Source organism: Urocitellus parryii, chromosome 8 (genome assembly GCF_045843805.1).
Source record: "Urocitellus parryii isolate mUroPar1 chromosome 8, mUroPar1.hap1, whole genome shotgun sequence".
Classification (NCBI taxonomy): Eukaryota; Metazoa; Chordata; class Mammalia; order Rodentia; family Sciuridae; genus Urocitellus; species Urocitellus parryii.
In genome coordinates this window covers 133,458,139-133,483,397 of record NC_135538.1, presented here as the reverse complement: position 1 = coordinate 133,483,397, position 25,259 = coordinate 133,458,139, and the positions used below count along the sequence as shown (strand labels likewise).

The window sequence follows — 25,259 nt, the reverse complement described above, 5'->3', positions numbered from 1 at the left end:
ACCTGAGTGAATTCACAGCCCAGGCTCTTTCAGCTGCACCACGAGTCCCCCTCCTCCCCACCACCTTGCTTCACCAAAAGCAGCGAGTATGACTTACTGAGAGGAAATCATAAGACTTTTCTCCAAAAAGCCTGTTGGCTGTTCTAAGCAAGTACTGTGTGTCCGTCTTGTTCACTTCAGTGAGAAGGGACTGGAAGCCCTGGTGGACATCTCCACCTCCACTGCTGCTGCTTTTATTTAAAGAAAGTGCCTGAAATCAGAAACACAACAAAAACACACCATTGCAGTAGGCCCTGACTACAGGGAACAAGCAAACTATACTAAACTTGGCCTAAGAACTGTGCAGATTCTTACCACCAACCAATTAGAGACAAAAAGTATCTTGAAAACTCACTCTCCAGTGTCCCTCCCAGGATCCTTCTCTGTACCCTGTCAGTATTGTTCTGAGCAGAAAGGTCTCTCCACAACCCAGGCTCTTTGTATCTGGAGCCTCACTGGAGACAGAGCTACCACCAGACCTCCCATCTCTGCAAACACAGGATGCTCCAGAAAATTGTAAGGTAAGGTCTCTCCCTGCCCTTAGGTCTGTGAAGGCTCTGACCAGCAGAATACAGCACAAGCAATGCTGTCCAGGCCTGAGCCTTAAAAGGCTTTGTAGCTGTCATGTTCACACTCTTGCACTCGCTGCCATGACGGAAGGAAGTCCAAGGTGTCCCCTTGGAGGATGTGCTATCACACAGGCTGAGTTGCTGGGAAGAGAACCAAAGCCCCATCCAATACCCATCACCAAGACTCCCCATGTGAGAGAAAGCCTCCTTGGACCCTGCAATCCAGCTGTCTATTGCAACAGTAGCATGAGTGGCCCCAGCTGTCATCACAGGGAGCATAAGAATTGCCACTGGATCTGAGACATAATCCACCATTATTATTTCGAGCCACTAATTTGGGGGATGGTTTGTTTTGCAGTAACAGATGACATGTGCAGCAATGCAGAAGTGTTCCATCATAACAAAAATAAACAACTTGATGCTGGCTTTGGAAATGGGTAGTTGACAGAGGCTGGAGGGCCAGGGATGAAATTACTACCACTGTCCGCAAAAGGAGGTAAGGTGATCAGGTAGGCATTGGCCAGAGAAGTGAAGATGTTCACCTGTAGCAAGAGGTAAGATAGGACACGTTCCCAGTGAATGCCCACAGCTGTCTAAGGTATCCAAGAAGTGTGTATCTTCCTTTTAGCTGCCTAACGTAGAGTGTGGGAAGAGAGAGATGAGCTAAAGCAAGAATTATTGCATTTTCAAGCAGAATTTAAAGGAACTATTTCTAACAGGTCTTGATAGGTAGAAACTAAAGGTGTTTCTTCTCTCCCCCCTCTCCAGTTGACAACATGATTCTCAACCTAAGAAATGGCCTCAAGGTAAAGCTCAAATCCTTGGCCTCAGTAGCATGGTCAAGATACACTTTGTAAAAACCTTGGGACAACAAAGGCAGCATCTCATAGACCTGTAGAGAAAGGGGCTTCTTAGCAACTCAAGAACATTGCCCCACAGCACCCTTACTTCCAACCTGACACAGTCTTGTCTCAAATAGGCTTGTACTGATAGATCCAGCCTGATTGCCTCTTAAAATTGGGAGCCATCTCCCCACAAAGCCATGAAAATCTAATTTCGGCTTTAGTATAAATTACTGCAAATTCTGAACTTGCTTAGAATGCCTGCCCGTGCCTTGAACTCACCCATGCCTGGCTCTCTGACCAGATAGCAGCCCTCTCTGAAACTTTAATGATGCCTCATAAATCTTGGCCTTTCCTGGCCAGATAACCACCCTCTCTGTGGTTCTAATGACCTTCATAATAGCAATTTAAAAATTTCTCCTTTCTACTCAGGGAAAACAAATTAAAGTGCTTTCTAATTTCCTGCAGAATCTCTGTTCTCTGCTTTTTTACCTCTTATTTGTCAGCACTAAAACTCTTGTAATGAACTCATGTGGGACTATCCAAACTTCTGAATGTCACAGCACACACGAAGAATGATACCAGTACTATACTTTGGGGAAAGGTTACTTGCTGTAGAGGTGTCCAGCTCAAATCTCCAGCCACCAGGCTGCCCACTCCAGCTGCCTCGAGTTGGAGAGGTCAACACTTTGACAATGCCCCTACACACAGTGAAAAGTCCTACTCACACCTTTTACTTTGCTTGCCTTTTTCATAACAAATACATTTTGTCCCATTTTCTGGAGAAAGTCCATTATCTTCCAATCTTTCTATTGATTTTACTATTTTTGTTTTTGTTAATGTCAGTTGTTACACTTTTTAATTTCCAAGGACTTCCTGATTCCAATTATCATAGAACATCCACTATAGTTTTCTTGAGCTTCTTTTGCACCCTGCCTTGCCTTTCCCTGGTGTTTTGCTATTGTTGTTGTTGTGGTGGTTGGTGATTGTTTTATTTTATGTAGGTTTCTCTTTCATGCTTAGTATTCCCAAAAGTGCCCACCAAACCCTGGGTGTCAGTCTATATTTAGGGGAAAACACAAAAGACTGCTGGAAATTCTGTTTACACAAGTGGGACTTGTCAGCTGGGGACTTCTCTGATCAAGGAGTCACAGTAGCTTTTCTGCTGAAGAATGGCAAATAGAAAAAACCTTGGTCCAGCTGCTGGATCTGATGTGTAAGTAGCTGGAATGGGGACTGGGGTGCTTCTCTTGGATTCCTTCTCCCCTCATTTCAGCCCAGTGCTTTTTCCACCACTCAGTGTCTGGGGGACCCTGACTTGGAGCATCAGTTCTTGCAGGGCTGAGACCTGTCCTCCTATTAGGGGACTTCTAGGCAACAGGGGGGCTGCCTGGTTTCCAGAGCAGAGGGGATGACTTCTCATGTTCAAACCGCTCCATAAACAGACTTTCTACCAAGGGCCCTGCTGCCACCTGCACTTCACCCTCCCTCTCCAGGGACTCCAAGGTTGAGACTGTCAGCTCCTCTGGGCTGCTCCTCCCCCCTCCCTCCACAGACACTGAGCTCCTTCCTCTAGCCACTTTCCTGCTCAAAACTCTACTGGCATCTCTTGTCCACTGCTCAGTTCCTCTCTCCTTGTCTTGTCCTTGGTTTTAATGATTTAAAGGGCTCTTTGTCTGTTGGGTTAGCAGGGTTTTATGTGCAAGAAGATGAATACATATGGCCACAAATATACAAACTATTTTTGTGAGCAAAGTAGAATATATGTGAATGTTTAAAAGCACATTCCTTTATGTTTTACTTAGTCTCTCTTTTAAGTGTGAAATGTGTTCAAGCATTAAATCCCATGTATTAAAACCTTTATTTGTCCTGAAGCATGAATTTGAAAATAACATGGCATGTAATCATAAAACAATTTTCATTTTCACTTTGCAATAACATATAAATCCATAACAGTCAGTTATAAAAGGATTGGAGAGTTCCAATCCTGAAAAGAGAAAATATTCCTAATTAAAAAATTTACCAATCACTAAAATATTCCAAATAACAAAGAAAATCATTAACCTAGTAAAATTTTTCAATTAAGGTCTTTCTCTTACCTATTGATGTTCCAGTAACAAGGATACATATTTCACAGATAGCATTGCAAACTCAATGCCTAACAATGTCCTTCCAAGTGCCTACTTCTACAGCTACAGGAAATAAGAAACTAAGTGCCAATTTCATCCAACACACAAACCCCAAACATAAGTAAAACTTTCTGAAAGCATGCTGCAGAGTCCATGCAAAATCCAAAGACCAGGCCACACACCCAAACCTCATGCAAGAGATTTGTTGTCAGTAGCACAAAGCAAACCAACAAGGCTGTCCCTCCAAGGCGAGCCCCAGCGTGTAGGCACTCACACAGCAGCTTTATAGCCCTCAAGAGGTTTTTCTTAAGCTGCTTAGGAGTTGTGTCATAAACTGGGGTGGGATTGATCTTAGCAGGCACATGTCCTTAAGGAAGTTCAGCAGCATGCCTCAGAATGGAATCTTTGGAGCCTCTAGATAAAATGTGTCCTGACCTAAAATGGTGAATCTGATGCCAACATTGATCTGATGCCAATACTTTCCCCATATCATCTTATCCTTCAATAGGCCAAATTTTATAACATTTTGCCTAGAATAAATTTAATTAAAAAAAACCAGCCTTAACAAGTTCTGAAAGGATCCCCGAGATCCTTCTCATTGCTCATAAGGAACTGTGGCCATTTTCTCTAACTTCTACTTTTTCTTCACCATTCTTGACAGATCTCTTTGTGATGATTTCTATGTCATGTATTAGTTTTACAGGAGTTTATATGAATTTCAAGTTGCTTATCCCATGCCTCCAAGTGACATGGAAGGAAATGAATGAGGCCCCCCTGACCTACACAGCCAAGTGAAATATAGGCTGTATCACATCCATAAAAATCCATGTCCAAATGCTTCTTAATCCCCTAAAAGCAGAGAAAAAATAAAAAAAACAGCCACAACATGGCCTCTGCTTTCCAAGGCAGCTTTTTGTTCTCAAAATTCTCAAATGGCCTTCAAACAAATATAACAAAAATGGGTCCCTTCCACCAAAATGTTGCCTCAAGTCATTATCTGTATTTAGGACTAGGAAATGATTTCCTCCCATGTCCTTCTTTGCCACATTTGGCATACATGTCTCATTTATAGCATCTGAAAAATTCCTCATGTGTCTCAGCCATTTGTTAGGAATTTGCTCTCTGGGTCCTCTTATTTTCAGAATTTTATCTGGATGCCCCTTTAGTGCCAGTTTCTGATATGTCTTTTGGATCACCTTGAGTGAGTCATATCTCTGCACACCTAGGACTTCATAGCAACACATTGTTTTAACAAATTGTTGGCACATGTTTGAGGTCTCTGGCGCAGGCAGCAGGAAGGACAAAAGACAGCAGTGGACCTCCTAGTTTTCCTCTTGGCTCCTCCCACTTTCCTCTCTGTTCCTCCTTATTTTTCATCATCTATAAATTACTTATTAGATGATTACATCTAATGTAATCATCATTAGATGATTACATCATTAGATGATTACAATGATTTGCATTAGGTGCTAGACCATAATGAATATCCTAACTATTTTCTCATACCCTTTCTTTAAAATGGTGTTGTGGAGATAAAAATTGGGTACATTTTGAAGCTTCTCCCAAGTTGGTCTCCAAAATGTTTTGCCACTTTTCAATCCCATGGACACTACCGCTTACACTATGAACAGTGGTCTGACTTATTTTTTGTGAATTGTGCTGCACAATGTCTGCTCCTGGCTCTTATTTTGGACTCACAGTTCACATCCTGTTAAACAAGCCATTCATAATACAGCTCTCACTCAAAATGTACCAAGCTAGACTGCCGCGTCCCCTCGCCAGCAAAGGAAACACAACACAGGATTCTTCCTTCAGCAGTTTATTCAGGCCTTTGTTTAGACATGTCTTTTAGCTTGTTTCTCTCTCGAACCCTCCTCCCGTGTGCCCCAGCCTTAATAAAGCAGATAAAGCCCCAATGCACAACTGCCACGTGGACTTTTCTCATAGGGTGCCAAGTCACAGCGTGCCAACTCATTCTGATAAGGAGTTGTTTGTCACAGACTACAGGGAAAACCAGCGCCATCTTGTAATGGCGGCCACAGTTCACAGAAACGGCTCACCACACTAGACCATGTTCCCCCTTAGACCACATTCATTTTAGTCGACACACATTTCAAGCACTTAGAGAAGACAGCAAAGTAGATTTGGCAGAAAATAAATCCACAGAACCACAAAGCTTATAATTGAAAATTTTTAATTCATTTTTTTCTCTAATTTTTAAAACATGTTCATAAAATTTTAGTAAGTATGATTGACATGATAAACACTTAAATGTCTAATTTATATTTCACAAAATTCAATATTGTATTCTCCAGTAAAACCCTCACCACCATCAAGATAATGAGTATATTTATTACACTCAAAACATTCCTTCTTTGCAATCGCTTGTTCAAACTTCTTTGCATCACCCATTCCCATACTTTCAGAAATCATGCAACTGTCACAGGAGAAGCCCTAAGGATATCCTGCACAGGGAGAAGGGGACCTCAACTCAGCTCAGGCAGGTTTTGACTTACACCACAGATAGAAATTTAAGGATGCATCAAAAGCAAACAAGTAAAAAATGATTTATTAAAACAATATTAATTCAAAGGAAGCAAACAATAGAGCAGGATGACACCCAAAGGGTGAAGGAGTGTAAGTGCTCCTAAGTGAGATAGGAATTGGGGTTTCAAGTTCTTTCTTTTATATTTTTACTGAATTGCAACTATCAGATTTTTTTGTTTTCTCATTGTATTTTTATTATCAAATATGATAAATATTATTATTAGATTTTATAATTATATATATTTTGTATTTGCATGTGAGGAGAAGACCATTCTTTCTCCCCTGAATTACAATTGCAAGTTGGCCAAAAATCAATGGATCATATATATTGGGGCTATTTCTCTGATATTTTGCATTGTACTTGGATTCTGTCAGCAAGGTTCTTATCCTAACCAGATAAGAACACTTGACCTCTGATCAGAAATGTGACCCAAAATAAACCCTCTTTTTTTGTTCATAGCAAACACAGTCTTTGTAATTGTGTTATTAGCAACAGAATTTGGAGTAAGACATGGTACTAAGTACAACTGGTGCAGAGGCATCTAAATGGTTCACACATGAGGCCGTCATTAATCTCAGGGGCCATGGTTCAAACAGGTCTTTCTCTGAAAAAGAAATAAATGAAGTTTGAACCAAGAAGAAGGATATTTTCACTCCGCAGAACTGCTCAATCCTGAGAAGGAATCTGCAGTTAATATATCAAATCTAGTAATTTCAAGTCCAATTAAGGGAGCTTATATAGGAAACATGTAGTAAGTAGTCCCCTTAACATGTAAAGGTGGCAGGAAAAGTGACACACACTCTAGGAGGGGCATCCCAAGTGCATCAGTTGGGAAAAGATGGGTCCAACAGTCTCTGTCTCACAGACATTCTGATCAATCCTTAAGATTGACATTCTTATCAATCCAAAACCAAAGGATTAATGATATTTGTTCTCCTAGGACCAGAGTGGCTAATACAAGGGTTAAAGAAACTCATAGGCCAGATTTCCCTTTTAATACTTTACATTAGAATAAACTGTCACTTGCCTGGAATTTTAACATGGCAGCTGACTGTCATCTCTGTGAGAAGATCAATGGCCAGATCTTATCCAAGTCATGTCCTTGACCCTCCTCTTCTAAGGACAATTTGGACTGCATTCCTCCAATTTTTACATGTGAATGTGACTTCTCCTACTGCTTCTTTCTCTCACTTAAGCACCCTTCATCAGACTTGAGAAGCCTAGACTTGATTAGTCAGCTACAGAGTCTCTCTCAGGGCTCATCCATTCCACACACTGAAAAAACCCTCCATGTGGGGCTAAAACTTACCTGTTGCTCTTTCAGAGTGTGACAAGTTCTATGCTTGGTCCTCAAGATCAATGATGGTTTGATATTTAAACCATTTAGATACTTTTGCACCACTAGGAACATCCCTATTTCTTCTAATAAATGAGAATATAAAAATAGAGGTAGTCTTTTCCACTCTTTCTTCTTGGAATCTTTGTGTCTTGTGTCCTCTTGAGGCAGAAAATTCCTGGGGATCCTCTAATTTTTTTTGGAAAGTACCACTTGATATCCAGGTTGAAAAGAATATAAGTTCATCTACCCAAATCATTACCTTTTCCAGGGATTCCAGGTATCAGGAGGATGCAATCATAATATCTCTTCTAGTACTTTTCAAAACTTCTTCTATACCCCTGGACTAGAGGTATTCAATTTTGTCTGCTGCTGAAATTTTGCCAGGTAACTGTACAGTGTTAGAACTGGGCCTGACCACAGGGCCTTAGACCTGACACTGCTCTTACCCACAGCAGGTATATCAGCTCCTACCCAGCCCCTCTCCTTTGCTGCTTGTCTTCTTCTCCATCCTGGTGTCAAGTTTCTGCTTCATGTCAATCTGCTGTCCTCCAGTGACTTAGAAGTCTTTCACCATCTCCAACTTGTGGATCTTGCAGTGGCTGTTGTTATAAATACCAACCCATAGATGGAGTTTTTAACTTTTGTACCTAACCTTCCAAACTCAGCACATTTGAAACCACAATGTATGGATCTCCAAGACATCGTGTCATGCTTATTCACCACGGGTTCAGAAAAAGCAAGTGATAAGAGTGTCTGCTTGTCTTTTTAAAATTTGTTTTATTTATATATGACAGCAGAATGCATTACAATTCTTATTACACATATAGAGCACAATTTTTCATATCTCTGGTTGTATACATATCATATTCATACTAAATTGTCTCTTCATACCTGTACTTTTGATAATAATGATCATCACATTCGACCATCATTAATAACCCCATGCCCCCTCCCTTCCCCTTCAACCCCTCTGCCCTATCTAGACTTTGTCTATTCCTCCCATGCTCCCTCTCTCCCTATCCCACTATGAATCAGCCTCCTTATATCAAAGAAACATTTGGCATTTGGGTTTTTGGGAATGGCTAACTTTACTTAGCATTATCTTCTCTAACTTCATCCATTTGCCTGTAAATTCCATGATTTTACTCTCTTTTATTGCGGAGTAATATTTTATTGTGTATATATGCCACATTTTTTATACATTCATCTATTGAAGGGTATCTAGGTTGGTTCCACAGTTTAGCTATTGTGAATTGTGCTGCTATAAACATTGATGTGGCTATGTCCCTAGAGTCTGCTGTTTTTAAGTCCTTTGTGTATAGACTGAGGAGAGGGACAGCTGGGTCAAATGGTGGTTCCATTCCAAATTTTCCAAGAAATCTCCATACTGCTTTCTCCATTGGCTGTACCAATTTGCAGTCCCACCAGCCATGTAAGAGTATACATTTTTCCCCACATCCTTGCCAACACTTATTGTTGTTTGTATTCTTAATAGCTGCCATTCTGACTGGAGTGAAATGAAATCTTAGAGTGGTTTTGAGTTGCATTTCTCTAACTAGTGATGATGAACATTGTTTTCATGTATTTGTTGACTGATTGTACATCATCTTCCGAGAAGTGTCTGTTCAGGTCGTTGGCCCATTTATTGATTGGGTTATTTGGGGTTTTTTGTTTTGTTTGTTTGTTTTTGTTTTGGTGTTTAACTTTTTGAGTTCTTTATATACCCTAGAGATTACTGCTCTATCCGATGTGTTAGGGGTAACGATTTGCTCCCAAGGTGTAGGTTCTCTATTCACCTCACAAATTGTTTCTTTTGCTGAGAAGAAACTTTTTAGTTTGAATCCATCCCATTTATTGATTCTTGATTTAATGTAGAGTTACATAAGTCATGTAATCATATATGTACATAAGGTAATCATGTCAAATTCATTCTGTTATCCTTACTACCACCATAACCCCTCCCCTCCCTTCACTCTCCTCTGATAATCCAAAGTACCTCTGTTCTTCCCTAGCCCCCTACCCTTATTATTAACTAGCATCCTCATATCAGAGAAAACATTTGGCCTTTACCAATCAAGGCTTCTATTTTACCCAGAGAGCAGGTTGGTCAGAACAGTATACTGATCCTGTACCTCCTACCCCACAAGTTTACTATGACCCTAAACAGTTACCTTTTCCACTGTGGAAGAGGAATTTATCTTTTTGACCAAGGAGAATAGCTCAGATTTACATTAGACCCTTGCAACCCAAGGGGTGGTCAATGGACCAGCCTTGTGTTGGTCCTTGGGAACACCTTGCCAATGTGCTTACAATGAGGTCAGAATTGTTCCTTACATCTATGGGTTTTGTTTCACTTTGCTGAGCAAGTAGTGTATATCAAGGACAAATGAGTCTTAATCTACCTTATTATTAGTTAAAATCCTCATATCAGAGAAAACATTTGGCCTTAAGTTCTTTGGGATTGGCTTATTTCACATAGCATATTGTTCAGCTCCATGCATTTACCTGCAAATGCCATAATTTCATTCTTTTTAAGGCTGAGTAATATCCATTGTATATATAAACCACATTTCCTTCATCCACTCATCTATTGAAGGGCACCTAGTTTTGTTCCCTAGTTTAGCTACTATAAATTGAGCAGCTATAAATATTAATGTGGCTGCATCAGTATAGTATGTTCATTTTAAGTCCTCTGGGTATAATCTGAGGAATGAGATAGCTTTGTCAAATGGTGGTTCTCTTTCAATGTTTCTAAAGAATCTCCATAATGCTTTCCATAATGGTTGCATCGATTTGTAGTCCCACCAATAATGTATGAGTGTACCATTTCCCCCACATCCTCGCCAACATATATTGTTGTCTGTGTTCTTGATGATTGCCATTCTGCTTTGGAAGGTAAGTAGAGCCCCTGAGGACAGTGGGTGGAACCATTAGCCACCCTCTGGTGGTGCATCTTTCTTCTACCATAGAGAACTAGAGGAACATACCATATTTGGCCAATGGGAAATGATGACCACCAATTGGGAAGATTTAGTGGCCCTGTGTAGAAAGCTTGTGTGTATAATAGAAAAAAACTGCTCTCAACATGCTCCCCAAACTTTTAAAACTTTTTCTACAAATGAAAATTCAAAATGTCAAAAGGTTGTTGAGACACAATAAAGTTAGAAAGTAACATCTTGTAAATACCCATTTATTTTTTAAAAATCCAAAATATTTTCAGAAGTGATTTGAAATGCACTTGTAAGGCCCCCTCTAGCAGACACACATGTTCACATTTGTTCAGTGGGTTAGAGGACATGAAGAATACTTTAACCCTGAAAAGGAGAAGGAGGTCCTATTCCAGAGTGGTTGTATCTAAAAAACATTTTTCATATTATAAACATCATTTTGTGTGTGCATTTTATTCATTACTGTATATATAGTTGACAATGCTAAGTGTTTTTTTTTAAATATCTAGACTTTCTAAAAGTTTTAAAGTGCCTGATACATGGTAAAAGTGGAAGTGGTAAAATATAACATATTTTGTAAACATTTTTGGTTAAAATTCTCATGAAATATTTTGGGAAGGCAAACCTCTTATTGAGTAGTTCACAGTTGTGTAGGTCCTTGGGAACACCTTGCCAATGTTCTTACAATGAGGCCAGAGTTGTTCCTTACATCTATGTGTTTTGTTTCACTTTGCTGAGTATGTAGTATATATATAAAGGACAAATGAGTCCTAATCTACATATAGTCTTTCTAGATGTTAAAGAGGTTGCCACTGTATGACAAAAGTAGAATTAATAAACAAGGTATGTGTGTGTTGTGTTAAAATTCCTATTAAGTATTGTCATCTGTATATTTGAGCATTATAGCCCACCTGGTGGCTGAAGGGCCAGAATGCTCATATTTTGAAGACATTTTCAAATTAGAACTATTGTTACCTGTGTGTAGTTTATTCCAGACTGTCATATACAAAGTGGACAAATTGAGTCCCTACTTAAAACATCCAGTCTGTCTAGAAGTTTAGAGGTACCCAATATATATTAAATATAGAGGTAGCAAAAGATCACTTTGGAATTTTCTTGCTAAACTTCATATGAAATATTGTCTTTGGGGAATGGAACTCTTAAACCACCTCTGTGAGCAGTATAGTACTGTCTGTAGATATTCAGTGATGTGGAGGAGGTGGGAGGGATGCAATTGCAAAAGGTAATATGTTCGTGTGTTCACACGTGGACATTTTCACACATCAGTTTGATGGATGCTTTTTTTTTATTTTTAATGAAATTTTTTTTTTTATTGGTCGTTCATAACATTACATAGTTATTAATACATCATATTACACGGTTTGATTCACGTGGATTATGAACTCCCCCTTTTACCCCATATACAAATTGCTGTATCACATCAGTTTCCCTTCCATTGATTGACATATTGCCTTTCTAGTGTCTGATGTATTCTGATGTCTGTCCTATTCTCTACTATCCCCCCTCCCCTCCCCTCTCCTCCCCTCCCCTCCCCTTTTCTCTCTCTACCCCTTCTACTGTAAATCATTTCTTCCATTTGTATTATCTTGTCTTACCCCTCCTTTCTTCTTGTATGACATTTTGTATATCCCTGAGGATTGCCTTCCATTTCCATGCAATTTCCCTTCTCACTCCCTTTCCCTCCCACCTCTCATCCCTGTTTAATGTAAATCTTCTTCTCAAGCTCTTCGTCCCTACCCTGTCCTTGTTTACTCCCCTTATATCAAAGGAGTCATTTGGTATTTGTTTTTTAAAGATTGACTAGCTTCACTTAGCATAATCTGCTCTAATGCCATCCATTTCCCTCCAAATTCTATGATTTTGTCATTTTTTAATGCAGAATAATACTCCATAGTATATAAATGCCACATTTTTTTTATCCATTCATCTATTGAAGGGCATCTAGGCTGGTTCCACAGTCTTGCTATCGTGAATTGAGCTGCTATGAACATCGATGTAGCAGTGTCCCTGTAGCATGCTCTTGTTAGGGCTTTAGGGAATAGACCGAGAAGGGGAATAGCTGGGTCGAATGGTGGTTCCATTCCCAGCTTTCCGAGAAATCTCCATACTGCTTTCCAAATTGGCTGCACCAATTTGCAGTCCCACCAGCAATGAACAAGAGTGCCCTTTTCCCCGCATCCTCTCCAGCACTTATTGTTGTTTGACTTCCTAATGGCTGCCAGTCTTACTGGAGTGAGATGGTATCTTAGGGTAGTTTTGATTTGCATTTCTCTGACTGCTAGCGATGGTGAGCATTTTTTCATGTACGTGTTGATTGATTGTATGTCCTCCTCTGAGAAGTGTCTGTTCAGGTCCTTGGCCCATTTATTGATTGGGTTATTTGTTATCTTATTGTCTAATTTTTTGAGTTCTTTTTATATTCTGGTTATTAGGGCTCTATCTGAAGTGTGTGGAGTAAAGATTTGTTCCCAGGATGTAGGCTCCCTGTTTATCTCTCTTATTGTTTCTTTTGCTGAGAAAAAACTTTTTAGTTTGAGTAAGTCCCATTTGTTGATTCTAGTTGTTAACTCTAGCGCTATGGGTGTCCTATTGAGGAATTTGGAGCCCGATCCCACAGCGTGTAGATCATAACCAACTTTTTCTTCTATCAGATGCCATGTCTCTGATTTAATATCAAGCTCCTTGATCCATTTTGAGTTAACTTTTGTGCACGGCGAGAGATAGGGATTCAGATTCATTTTGGTGCAAATGGATTTCCAGTTTTCCCAGCACCATTTGTTGAAGATGCTATCCTTCCTCCATTGCATGCTTTTAGCCCCTTTATCAAAAATAAGATAGTTGTAGTTTTGTGGATTGGTTACTGTGTCCTCTATTCTGTACCATTGGTCCACCCGCCTGTTTTGGTACCAGTACCATGCTGTTTTTGTTACTATTGCTCTGTAGTATAGTTTGAAGTCTGGTATCGCTATACCGCCTGATTCACACTTCCTGCTTAGTATTGTTTTTGCTATTCTGGGTCTTTTATTATTCCATATGAATTTCATGATTCTTTTATCGATTTCTATAAGATATGCTGTTGGGATTTTGATTGGCATTGCATTGAACTTATATAGGACTTTTGGTAATATCGCCATTTTGATGATGTTAGTTCTGCCTATCCATGAGCAGGGTATATTTTTCCATCTTCTAAGGTCTTCTTCTATGTCTTTCTTTAGGGTTCTGTAATTTTCATTGTATAAATCTTTCACTTCTTTTGTTAGGTTGATTCCCAAGTATTTTATTTTTTGGGGGGATATTGTGAATGGAGTAGTTGTCCTCATTTCCATTTCAGAGGATTTGTCGCTCATATACAGGAATGCCTTTGATTTATGCGTGTTGATCTTATATCCTGCCACTTTGCTGAATTCATTTATTAGCTCTAATAGCTTCTTTGTGGACCCTTTTGGGTCTGCTAGGTATAGAATCATATCATCTGCAAATAGTGATAATTTAAGTTCTTCTTTTCCTATTTTTATGCCTTTAATTTCTTTTGACTGTCTAATTGCTCTGGCCAGTGTTTCGAGGACTATGTTGAACAGAAGTGGCGAGAGAGGGCATCCCTGTCTTGTACCAGATCTTAGAGGGAATGCCTTCAATTTTTCTCCATTCAGAATGATGCTGGCCTGTGGCTTATCATAGATTGCTTTTACAATGTTGAGGTATGATCCAGTTATCCCTAATTTTTCTAGCGTTTTGAACATAAAGGGATGCTGTACTTTGTCGAAAGCTTTTTCTGCATCTATCGAGATGATCATATGGTTCTTGTTTTTAAGTCTATTGATGTGGTGGATAACATTTATTGATTTCCGTATATTGAACCAACCTTGCATACCAGGGATGAATCCTACTTGATCATGGTGTATAATTTTTTTGATATGTATTTGAATCCGATTCGCCAGAATTTTATTGAGGATTTTTGCATCAAGGTTCATTAGAGATATTGGTCTGCAGTTTTCTTTCTTTGAAGTGTCTTTGTCTGGTTTCGGAATCAGGGTGATGTTGGCCTCGTAGAATGAATTTGGAAGTTCTCCCTCTTTTTCTATTTCCTGAAATAGCTTGAAAAGTATTGGTGTTAGTTCCTCTTTAAAGGTTTTGTAAAACTCTGCTGTATACCCATCCGGTCCTGGGCTTTTCTTAGTTGGTAGTCTTTTGATGGTTTCTTCTATTTCCTCTATTGTTATTGGTCTGTTTAGGTTGTCTATATCCTCCTGGCTCAATCTGGGCAGATCATAAGACTCAAGGAATTTATCTATGCCTTCACTATCTTCTATTTTATTGGAGTATAAGGATTCAAAGTACTTTCTTATTATCTTCTGTATTTCTGAAGTGTCTGTTGTGATATTGCCTTTTTCATCCCGTATGCTAGTAATTTGGGTTCTGTCTCTTCTTCTCTTCGCTAGCATGGCTAAGGGTCTGTCAATTTTATTTATTTTTTCAAAGAACCAGCTTTTAGTTTTGTCAATTTTTTCAATTGTTTCTTTTGTTTCAATTTCATTAATTTCAGCTCTGATTTTAATTATTTCTTGCCTTCTACTTCTTTTGCTGTTGTTTTGCTCTTCTTTTTCTAGGATTTTGAGATGAAGTATGAGACCATTTATTTGTTGGTTTTTTCTTTTTTTGAGGAATGAACTCCAAGCAATGAATTTTCCTCTTAGAACTGCTTTCAATGTGTCCCATAGATTGCGATATGTTGTGTCTGTGTTTTCATTTAACTCTAGGAATTTTTTAATTTCCTCCTTGATGTCTTCTAAAACCCATTGATCACTCAGCAACCTATTGTTCATTCTCCAGGTGATGCTTGATTTTTCCTTTCTTCTTTTATCATTGATTTTCAGTTTCATTCCATTATGATCAGACAAGATGCATGGTATTATCTCTACCTCTTTGTATTGTCTAAGAGTTGCCCTGTGACATAGTATATGGTCTATTTTTGAGAAGGTTCCATGTGCTGCTGAGAAAAAAGTGTAGCAACTTGATGTTGGGTGGTATAGTCTATATATGTCAATTAAGTCTAGGTTGTTAATTGTGTTATTGAGTTCTATAGTTTCCTTATTTAACTTTTGTTTGGAAGATCTGTCCAGTGGTGAGAGAGGTGTGTTGAAGTCTCCCATGATTATTGTATGGTGGTCTATTAGACTCTTGAACGTGAGAAGAGTTTGCTTGATAAACATGGCTGCACCATTATTTGGGGCATATATATTTATGATTGTTATGTCTTGTTGGTGTATGGTTCCCTTGAGCAGTATGAAGTGTCCTTCTTTATCCCTTTTGATTAGCTTTGGCTTGAAATCTATTTTATTAGATATGAGTATGGACACTCCTGCTTGTTTCCGTGGTCCATATGAGTGATATGATTTTTCCCAACCTTTCACCTTCAGTCTATCTACATCTTTTCCTATCAAATGCGTCTCCTGTAGACAGCATATTGTTGGGTCTTGTTTTGTGATCCATTCTACTAGCCTGTGTCTCTTAATTGGTGAGTTTAAGCCATTAACATTTAGGGTTATTATTGAGATATGGTTTGTTCTTCTATCCATATTTGTTTATTGATGTTACTAAACCTGATTTGTTATCCTCTTTGACTACTTTCCCCCCTTTACTGTCCTACCTCCCATTGTTGGTTATCAATGTTATTTTCCATTTCCTCTTCCTGTAATGTTTTGCCAAGGATTTTTTGAAGAGATGGTTTTCTAGCTGCGAATTCTTTTAACTTTTGTTTATCGTGGAAGGTTTTCATTTCATCTTCTAATCTGACGCTTAATTTCGCCGGATACACGATTCTTGGTTGGAATCCATTTTCTTTAAGCGTTTGAAATATGTTATTCCAGGATCTTCTAGCTTTTAGAGTCTGTGTTGAGAGATCAGCTGTTATCCTGATTGGTTTACCCCTAAATGTAATCTGCTTCCTTTCCCTTGTAGCTTTTAAAATTCTCTCCTTATTCTGTATGTTGGACATCTTCATTATAATGTGTCTAGGTGTGGATCTCTTATGATTTTGCACATTCGGCGTCCTGTAGGCTTCTAGGATTTGGGATTCTGTCTCATTCTTCAAGTCTGGGAAGTTTTCTTGTATTATTTCACTGAATAGATTGCTTAATCCTTTGGATTGGAGCTCTGTGCCTTCCTGTATCCCAATGACTCTTAAGTTTGGTCTTTTGATATTATCCCATAGCTCTTGAATGTTCTGCTCATGGTTTCTTAGTAGACTTGCTGAGCTATCTATGTTCTTTTCAAGTTGAAATATTCTGTCTTCATTGTCTGATGTTCTATCTTCTAAGTGATCAACTCTGCTGGTAGTATTCTCAATTGAGTTTTTAAGTTGGTTTATTGATTCCTGCATCTCTAGTATTTCTATTTGTTTGTTTTTTATTACCTCTATCTCCCTGTGAAATTGATCTTTTATTTCCTGGATTTGCTTGTCAATATGATCTTTCATTGTCTGATTTTGCTGTCTCATGTCTTCCTTGAGACTCCAGATCATCTGAAGCATGTATGTCCTGAGCTCTCTATCTGACATTCCATCTGTTGCAGCTATTACCTCTTCTAAAGTTGAGTTGACCTGCATTGCCTGTGGTCCTTTCTTTCCTTGTCGTTTCATACTACTGGCGTTTCTTTCTGCTTGGTGAAATTGTTGTGTCTTTGATATTTTCCCCCTCTATTTAATTATATTGCTCTTATATAGTTGAAAAATCACCCTTTCAGGGCAGGTAGTGGCTGTGATCCTCCTCCAATTAGTGTGATACTGGGGAGGAGAGATATTAGAAGGGGAGGGAAGAAGTCACTAAAGAGAATGAGTGTAGGCAGGTAGAATTCAAGGAAGGTGGAATAGGAAAATTGAAAGAAGTGAGAAGACAAAAGAAAAAAAAAAGTGAAAAGAAAGAAAGAAGAAACGAAAAAAAATAAAAATTTAAAACCAATAAAAAAAAAAAGAAAAAAAGAAAAAATTTTATAATGATAGTAAAAAAATGGAAATTAAAGTTTAAAAAATAATAGTAATACTAATAAAATAAAAAGAATTAAAAAAAATTGAAACCATTAATAGGAACGTTAAAGAACAACAACTACATCAACAACAAAAAGTGAAAATAAAAAAAAATACTAATAATAATCATTAAAAAAAAATAATAATAATAAATGCAGTCATATAGCTCGATTAACTTCTCATCCAGTTGGTGGAGCTATGCCCACTGGGCCAGGCTTCTCTTCTTGATAGGTGGGAACCAATCACTGTGCCTCAGCTCTTCTTCCCAGACTGTGTGGGTCTCTAATCCTGAGTGCCTAGGGCCTTCTCTTGTGGTTCCTCAAGCCAGGCCCCGCTCACCTGTGACACTCACCACAATACTGACTACACGCCAGGTCTGCTGCTCCTGGAGCCCTGTTTTCATGGGTGCCTGGGCACACCCTTTCTGTTTGCCTCCCTCAGACCCTAAGTTTGTAGGGCTTGGGGCTGAGGGCCCCCAGCGAATTTGTTTGCCCTCAGGTAGCAGCAACTCCCCTGATAGCTGGTGCAAGGAACCTGTTGTCAGCACTGGTGATAGCAATAGCTGGGAGTCCTGCGCCGCTAGTCCTGCGTCACTCCTGATTCCCTGGGTCTGGCTGTGGTGCTCAGTTGGCTTTTACCTCTTTGAGTTCAGGCGGGCCGACTGGTTATTTCAGTGGGATCATTAGTGTTGAGTCCATGAAGCAGGCGAACCTGAGCTAGAATGCAGCCAATTCGGGCTCGGTGTGTTCTGAGAAGGCTAGACCGTTCGCCCGGGGTCCACTTCAGCTCAACCGTGCCTAGTGGTCCTGAGCGAACAGTATTTTGACAGTTTCCTTCTCCCTATGCCCGTGCAGCTGAAGGGGTTAGAGACTTGATCTCTCCGCGTCCGCCGCCATGTTGGATCATTTAGATTTTAAATTGTCACTCATCTTATCAGCTGTTCCATTTTACTCGGTTAAGAGTCTGTTCTAAGGTGCTCCGCGGAAAGCAGTGGCGGCAGCGGCGGTGGCTACAGCGGTGGCGGTGGTGGCGGCAAAGCTGTGGCCTTCGGGACCCCCGTGGAGGGGGTGCGGGCTGGGGGAGGGGAGGCAGCGCCTCGGGGCTCGCGCGGGCCGGGTACTGGGCACGCGAGAGAGCGGGTGGGGTGGGGGAAAGAGATTGAGATCTAGATTTAGGGAGTGAGCGTGGGAGGAGAGATGGCGGGGGAGAAGCGAAGCGGAGAGGCGGAGAGGGGAGTGAGAAGGGGCCCAGGGAGCCCGGCAGCTCGGGGGCTGCAGCCTTACTGCTCAAGCTGAAGTCGTGGCGGATTCACTCCATCTAGGCCCTTTTCTTGACACGGTGCTGAATCCTTGTCGACAGATGTCCTTTGATGATCTTTACTTCTTCTTTTAAGAAGCAGCAACATACGCTGCGGCGGCGGTGGCGCGGAGCACAGAGCGGCTCACTCATTCCCAGCCGCCATCTTCCTCAACCTATAGTATCTGGGAGGTCTAGCAGTTCATTGTGTTGCAAGTCAAGGTTGGTTATTTGTATGCAGTTTCCAATCTCCTTTGGAAGGTGTTCAAGTTGATTATGAGCTACATCCAGCATAATGAGGTTACATAATTCACCCAGGTCCCTGGTCCTCAGCCTTGGCTGCCTCCTCCTGATGGATGCTTTTTTGCATTTTGTTTTGCTGTGTATTTAGTTTATATAGTGGACAAATGCGTCGCCAATTGCAACATCTAATCTCTAGGTGTTAAAGAGGTTGCCAGTGTATGACCAAGTTGTTAGTAAAATGAGTACATTTTGTGTTGGAATTCATGAGAAAGCTTGTCCTTTGTAAATTACTGTTGGACATAGAGTTGTTCAACCATCTTTAAGTGTTATCTATGCCGGTATTGTCCACTGGAGAAAAAGTAGAGAGAAGGATGTGAGAAGGGAAATGTTCAAAGACAATTGGTGATATTAGAAGATACCTTGGATTATAACCATTGCTATGTGTGCAATTTTATTTACCAGTGCTGTGTGCATAGAGAACAGCTTCTTATGCAGAGTGTCTAGTCCTTCTATATATTTAGAAGTGCTTGACACATTTAAACTAAAAGTAATTGAATAAAACTTTTTAAAAATATCTCTTAAAAACTGATTTGAAATACTGTGTTTGTAATTGTTAGACCACTTCTGAATGAAATTGTTAAACCACCTATGAATGGTTTACTGTCTATTATTGTTCACTGGGCTAAGGGAGTTAGAAGGGAAGAGGCTACACAAGGTTTTTTGTTAGAGTGTGCTATAAAATCTCAGCTTACTCCTTGTCCTGTAAGGTGTGTTTCATTTAACTTTTCTGTACTGTATATAGTATGTATATCCTGGAAATGAAGTCCTAATTTTATAATGTTTAGTCTCTAGATATGAAAGAAATTGACAGTATATGACAAAAGTAGAGCTGATAAACTAATACATTTTCTGTAGTGTGTGTTAAAATTCATAGAAAGGCATTCTTCTGAAAAGAACTTTTATAAGTTAAATTGTAACATCACATCTGAGTGACACATGTGCCTATATCAGATGTGACATAGGAGAAATAAATAGGAAGAAATGAAGGATTCTAGGCCAGAATGATCCAATTTTGAAGACATTTTCAGATATAACCATTGTCATGTGTGGAGTTTATTCAACACTACTGGACCCACTTAAGTCCTTATTTGAAAAATTTAGTCTTTCTGGATGTTTAGAAGTGCACAAAGTGTGTTAAAAGTCGAGGTAGTAAATAAAACATTTTGTAGATATATTTGTTTTAAAACTCAGAAGGAGATAACTGTCTTTTGGAAATGGAATGATCAAAGCACTTCTCTGAGCAGTACATGTTATCTTTGTGCTCTGTTGGAGTGAAAGAAGGAAAAGAAAATGCAAAAGGCCAGCAAGCACCACACCCCTGGAAAACACTGATCTTTCTACCATGTCTGTGGTTTTACCTTTCCCAGTGACATTAGACTATGTACCTTTTCAAATTGGCCTCTTTCACTTAGAAATATGAGTGCAAATTTCCTTTGTGCCCTTTTTGTGGCTTGATAGGTTATTTCTTTTTTAGGGCTGAGCAATTCCATTGTGTGGAATGACATTTTATTGTCAACCTCAATCTTTTCCTCTTAAGGACTTCAGCTGATTAGTTGAGATCCATGAGCACTTTGGAAGGCAATCTGCTCACATAAATGCTCATTACATCTAAAGAATAACTTTACAGCAATAGCCAGACTGGTGTTTGTTTGACTTTCTGGGTACGATGACCAAGTTGACACACAAAAGTAATCAACACAGAAAGTGGGTTTCTTTTTGTCCTCTGTCCTATGGTCTCTGGGTGAACACCAAATGATTCTAAAGGGGAGAAAAATCATCATAGTTGTGTTTCAGAAAGATTCCCAGGCTACATTCTGAAGAGTATGTCATGGAAGACCGATGTCATGGGCAATGGTGAGAAAGAGGAAAGATGAAATGGGGTCAAGGCAGGCAGGATGCAGAGACCTCAGCCACCAGTGAAAACACAGTCTCCAGTGAAGTCCCAGCTTCTCCTATGTCATTTCACAGCTCTTCAGCCAAGACTTGGGCATACCTACGTCAAAGATAAATAAAACCAGTCAAAATTTTAATCAATATTATACAATGGCAGTAGTGAAGAAGTTCCAACAAGAACCAAATTCAACTTTGTGCAGAAAGGACTGGATATTTTAAATGGAGAATTGAACTAGTAAGAGGGAGGGTGGGGGAAGGGCTGAGGAACAAAAATTTAAAAGTACAAAGTGTAATTGTTCAAGTTCAGGTTCTGTCCTCCCACAGAGACTAAGGCAGAGGTCCTTGTCTCCCTGATGATTGCATTCCAAAGGAATGGTTTCCAGGGCCTTGAGAAACGCACTTGTGGGTTGTAAGAGATACATATTTCTATAGACCAAGGGACAGAGGGAAGACTCACAATGGTAAATCCTTTAGAATAAATGCTTTGGGAAAGTGAGGCTCTTTCATAAAATGTTAGCTGTAACAAATGGTGAATTCTTTGAGCAGTCTTGAGTTTTCTGAGGCAGGTACTTTAAGGGGAAGGGCTAGGTTCATCATGCAGATGTGGCCTTAAACTATTGAAAACCATATTAGTGTTTGTTTGAGTCTTTTATTGTGGTATAGAGCAATAAACAAAATCCTATGGGCATTTTTTATAAGCCACAGTTGAGGCCTAGTAGAAAAGGAGGTTCAGCAGATCCTGCCTGCTTGGTCCAGAAGAGAGTCTGTATTGTTCACTGCTGCTCATCCCCCAGTCAACCTTGGATATAGTTTTTCCAATTCCCTCAGCTCCAGATTTGGCATACCTAAGGAAACCCTCAGGCTGTGCTTCCAGCATCTCTATCTCAGACTTCTGCTGGCCCAGGGAAGGAATGGAGCCAGATAGCATCTAAGTCCCCAGGATGGGTTAAAATAACTTGAGTCCTTGTGGGTGAGATAAAGAAACCCTATGCCTGAAAAAGAACAGGTAGGACTAGTCATGCAGCATCATATGTTTTTTTCCAACTAGGTTTCAAATTTTACACTCAATGACTGTCCAGGTTCTTTAGCAATGGCCACTCCCTATGTCCATGCCTGTACCCTTCCATCAGATTTCCATCAGGGTTTCAAAGAGGCATGAGATAAAAACACATTCACCTCTTAATTAATCCCAGGAGAAAACATTACAAGAAGCAGAAGCTTCAAAGTGCTAAGGGAATTGTTGACTGTGCTTCTTGTGTCTTTCAGGGGAGAGGGATGCTGAAGGAGTCTTTGGGATTTGATCAGGATCCCATGGACACTTTGTGGAAGAAACAAGTTCAAGGTCCATGTGTCCTCCCTGACAGAACAGAACTTTCTCTTTCAAGCCCTGTGGAATAATATTACACAAAACTACCAAAGTGTCCCAGATATTCAGTGAGGAAAGAAGAGTATAATTATGATGAGATGTACTGATAAAAATCAGGGGCCAGAGTAGGGGCACAGCTCATTGGTAGACACAAGCTTAGCCTATGTGAAGCCCTGGGTTTCCTCTCCCCCAAACCTGGAGGAGGAGATGGAGGAACAGGAGTAGGGGAAAGAGGAAGAGGAGGTTGTTAGTTGAGAAGCTTTTAAGGAATGGAATTTTCATTTTCTCCAAGAGCAGTCAGGCTGAATGACTTGTTCTATATGATTTGTGATGCCATTTTGTGGAAGCTAAATTGCTATTTCAATCAAAAATGATATGGACTTTTTGATGCCAATTTGATTGAGTTCAGTACAGCTCTACTAAGGGGTATAATTAATTGACCTAAATCTCTTTTCTTTTCATACCACTGTGTCTATTTAAATGATTATAGAACCTTTTTGCATACTGCTTGGTGAGACCATAGAATTGATGAATCATTCATTTAAGATCTACTGCTTTCCTTTTTTATCCTCTACCACATTTTATTTAATACTTTTCAGCATCAACACAGTCTGAAAGTTGAGTACTCAGCTATAAAGTGGTCATGTAGATAATCCAAAACATGCTAATATGAAAATATTTGCAATGTTCCCTAAATGAGAACATGCTGTTAGAGAGAATGAAGGGAACTAATCACTGAACTAGGAATATAGTGGGGACCTCTGTTTGAAAGCATAATATTAGTTACTTTATTGGATTGTGTATCTGAAGGAAATTATGAGATAAACAAGTGTTTCTCACGTGAGACCATCAGGCATCTGCCATTGCTATTGTGTCCATTAAGTAAGGGAATACCTGGAGGTATCAAATGACAAGGTTTGGGAAGATAAAAAAGGGCATCTGTTTGTTTTCTAAATATGTCCATTACTTTGGGGGTTTCTTGATTTGGTGGTATACAGATAGAAAAGTTACATAGGAATATAATCCTCATATTCTCTTGGACTACAGCATATCAACAGGATGACCATAAAACCTGCTTTGTCTGAGATCTCAGTTGTATTTGTGACCATGGGGTCCTTCCCGTTTCAGCATTGGACATGGTTTTTCCATTTTTAATGAAATATCATTTATTAATAACTACAGGAGAAACTGTGGCAGATCTTTACAGCAGTCCCCTTATCCACCAGAGGGAACCCAGGTTCTCCAGTGGATACCTGTAGCCACAGATAATACTGAACCCTATAGATACCATGTGTTTTCCTTAGGTCAAGGATTTCCAGCTCCTCACTTAAATGAAGAACTCTAGAGCTTCTCTTTGGTGTGTTTGACTTGTCAGAATCATTACTCTTGTACTTTGAGGACATTATGAAGTAAACTAAGGGTTATTTGAACCTTAGTTTTACAACCCAAGGATTGATTGCCATGCTGTCATGTTAAGTATGGCCACTAAGTGATTAATAGGCAGGTAGACTACAGTGTGGATCCCCTGGACAAAGGGCTGATTCACATTCCAGGCAGGACAGAGCAGGACGGTGTGGGATTTATCATGATACATGGAATGGTGCACAAGTTCATTGAATAATTTTCAAACCAGGTTGGCTGCATGCAATTGGAACCACAGAAATAAAAACCATGGATAAGAAGTACTAATACACTGGTGGTTCAGGTTTCTGCCAAAGTCTTTCCTAAGAGCATATGATGTACAATGCTGATCTTCAGGCAGGGCCCACTCAAAAAATAAAACCACATCAGTTATTTGACTAGAGGAGATTTAATATAAAATTGTTCTTTAGGGAAAGGGGAGAAATAGCATGAGAAATAGAGGCAGCTATAACCTCAGGCCAATGACAAGTGAATGATAAAGAGTCTGGCATCACCAGAGACCTACATGCATACACATACACAGACTTCAGCCTTTTGAAGAGGAAAAGGCTGCCATTGGAACAAGAAGCTGACCTCTGGCAAAGGCACTGACCTGAGGGCAGCTGGCCCACAGAAGCTGCCTGCTACAGCAGCAGGGTATGGGCAGGCTAGTTGGAGCTGGTCTATACAAACAATTTGCCAAGTATTCATACACTTGATTGAGGTTACAGCATTATGATTCCTGAAATGGCCATTGCACAGGGACAGCTTGAGGGTGAGGCTAGAGATGGTCATCGTGGATTGTTGGGCCCCTACCCTGATTATTCCCTTCCAGAACCTGGAAGGGAAGTGCTTTTCCACTAGGTCCTCACAGCCTCTCACCAGTGCCCTCTACTGCAATGCTGGCAGACAGAGAGTGAGTGCAGGGAGACAGGCAGTGAGCTAGTGCTGGCCTGGTCAGGTGTCTGGGTGTTGGGGAACCAGTCTGTAAGCTAGTTGTTCTAAAATCTAAACTCAGTGGTCTTGTGAGAGCCACCATCCTGTCTTGGCTTTGGTTTCCCTTTAATCTGGTGGCATTTCTGGTGCTAGCTAGGTTTTGGCTTTTTCTGGTGGCTGCTTCTGGGCAGCCTGTTTGGTGGCAACATCAGTTTGGCCATTCCATTTTTTGCCACTGGACCTTTGTAGTGGACAATTGCCACCTCCTTTGGTTCCCATACTAGTTCTGGAAGTTTTCAAATTTTTAGTTGGGTTCTTGGTCCTTATTTTTTCTGTGGTAAGGAGTCCTCTTCCCTTGTTGAAGGCTCCATGGACATGAGGAGTAGGAAGTCATACTGAGATTTGGTGTAGAGCTCAGTGTTGGCTCGCTGGTCTTGGCTGAGTTCTTATGTCCTGGTTAATGTTCATAATTCTGCTCTTTGTGCTGTCCATCCTTGGAGAAGTGACTCTGTTTCCCATCCCTTTAGAATCATACACCACAGCATACCCAGCCATCCTCTTTTTATCTGCTATAAAATTGCTTTTATTAGTATAAAGGACCAAGTCTG

The 25,259-nt window shown here is 40.0% G+C and overlaps 1 pseudogene; it reads right to left on the bottom strand.

Annotated features, from left to right (window-relative positions):
• The window catches only part of LOC144256503 (serpin B6-like), a 33,409-nt pseudogene extending 8,899 nt beyond the window's left edge, over positions 1-24,510 (bottom strand).
• Positions 24,511-25,259: the final 749 nt, after the last annotated feature.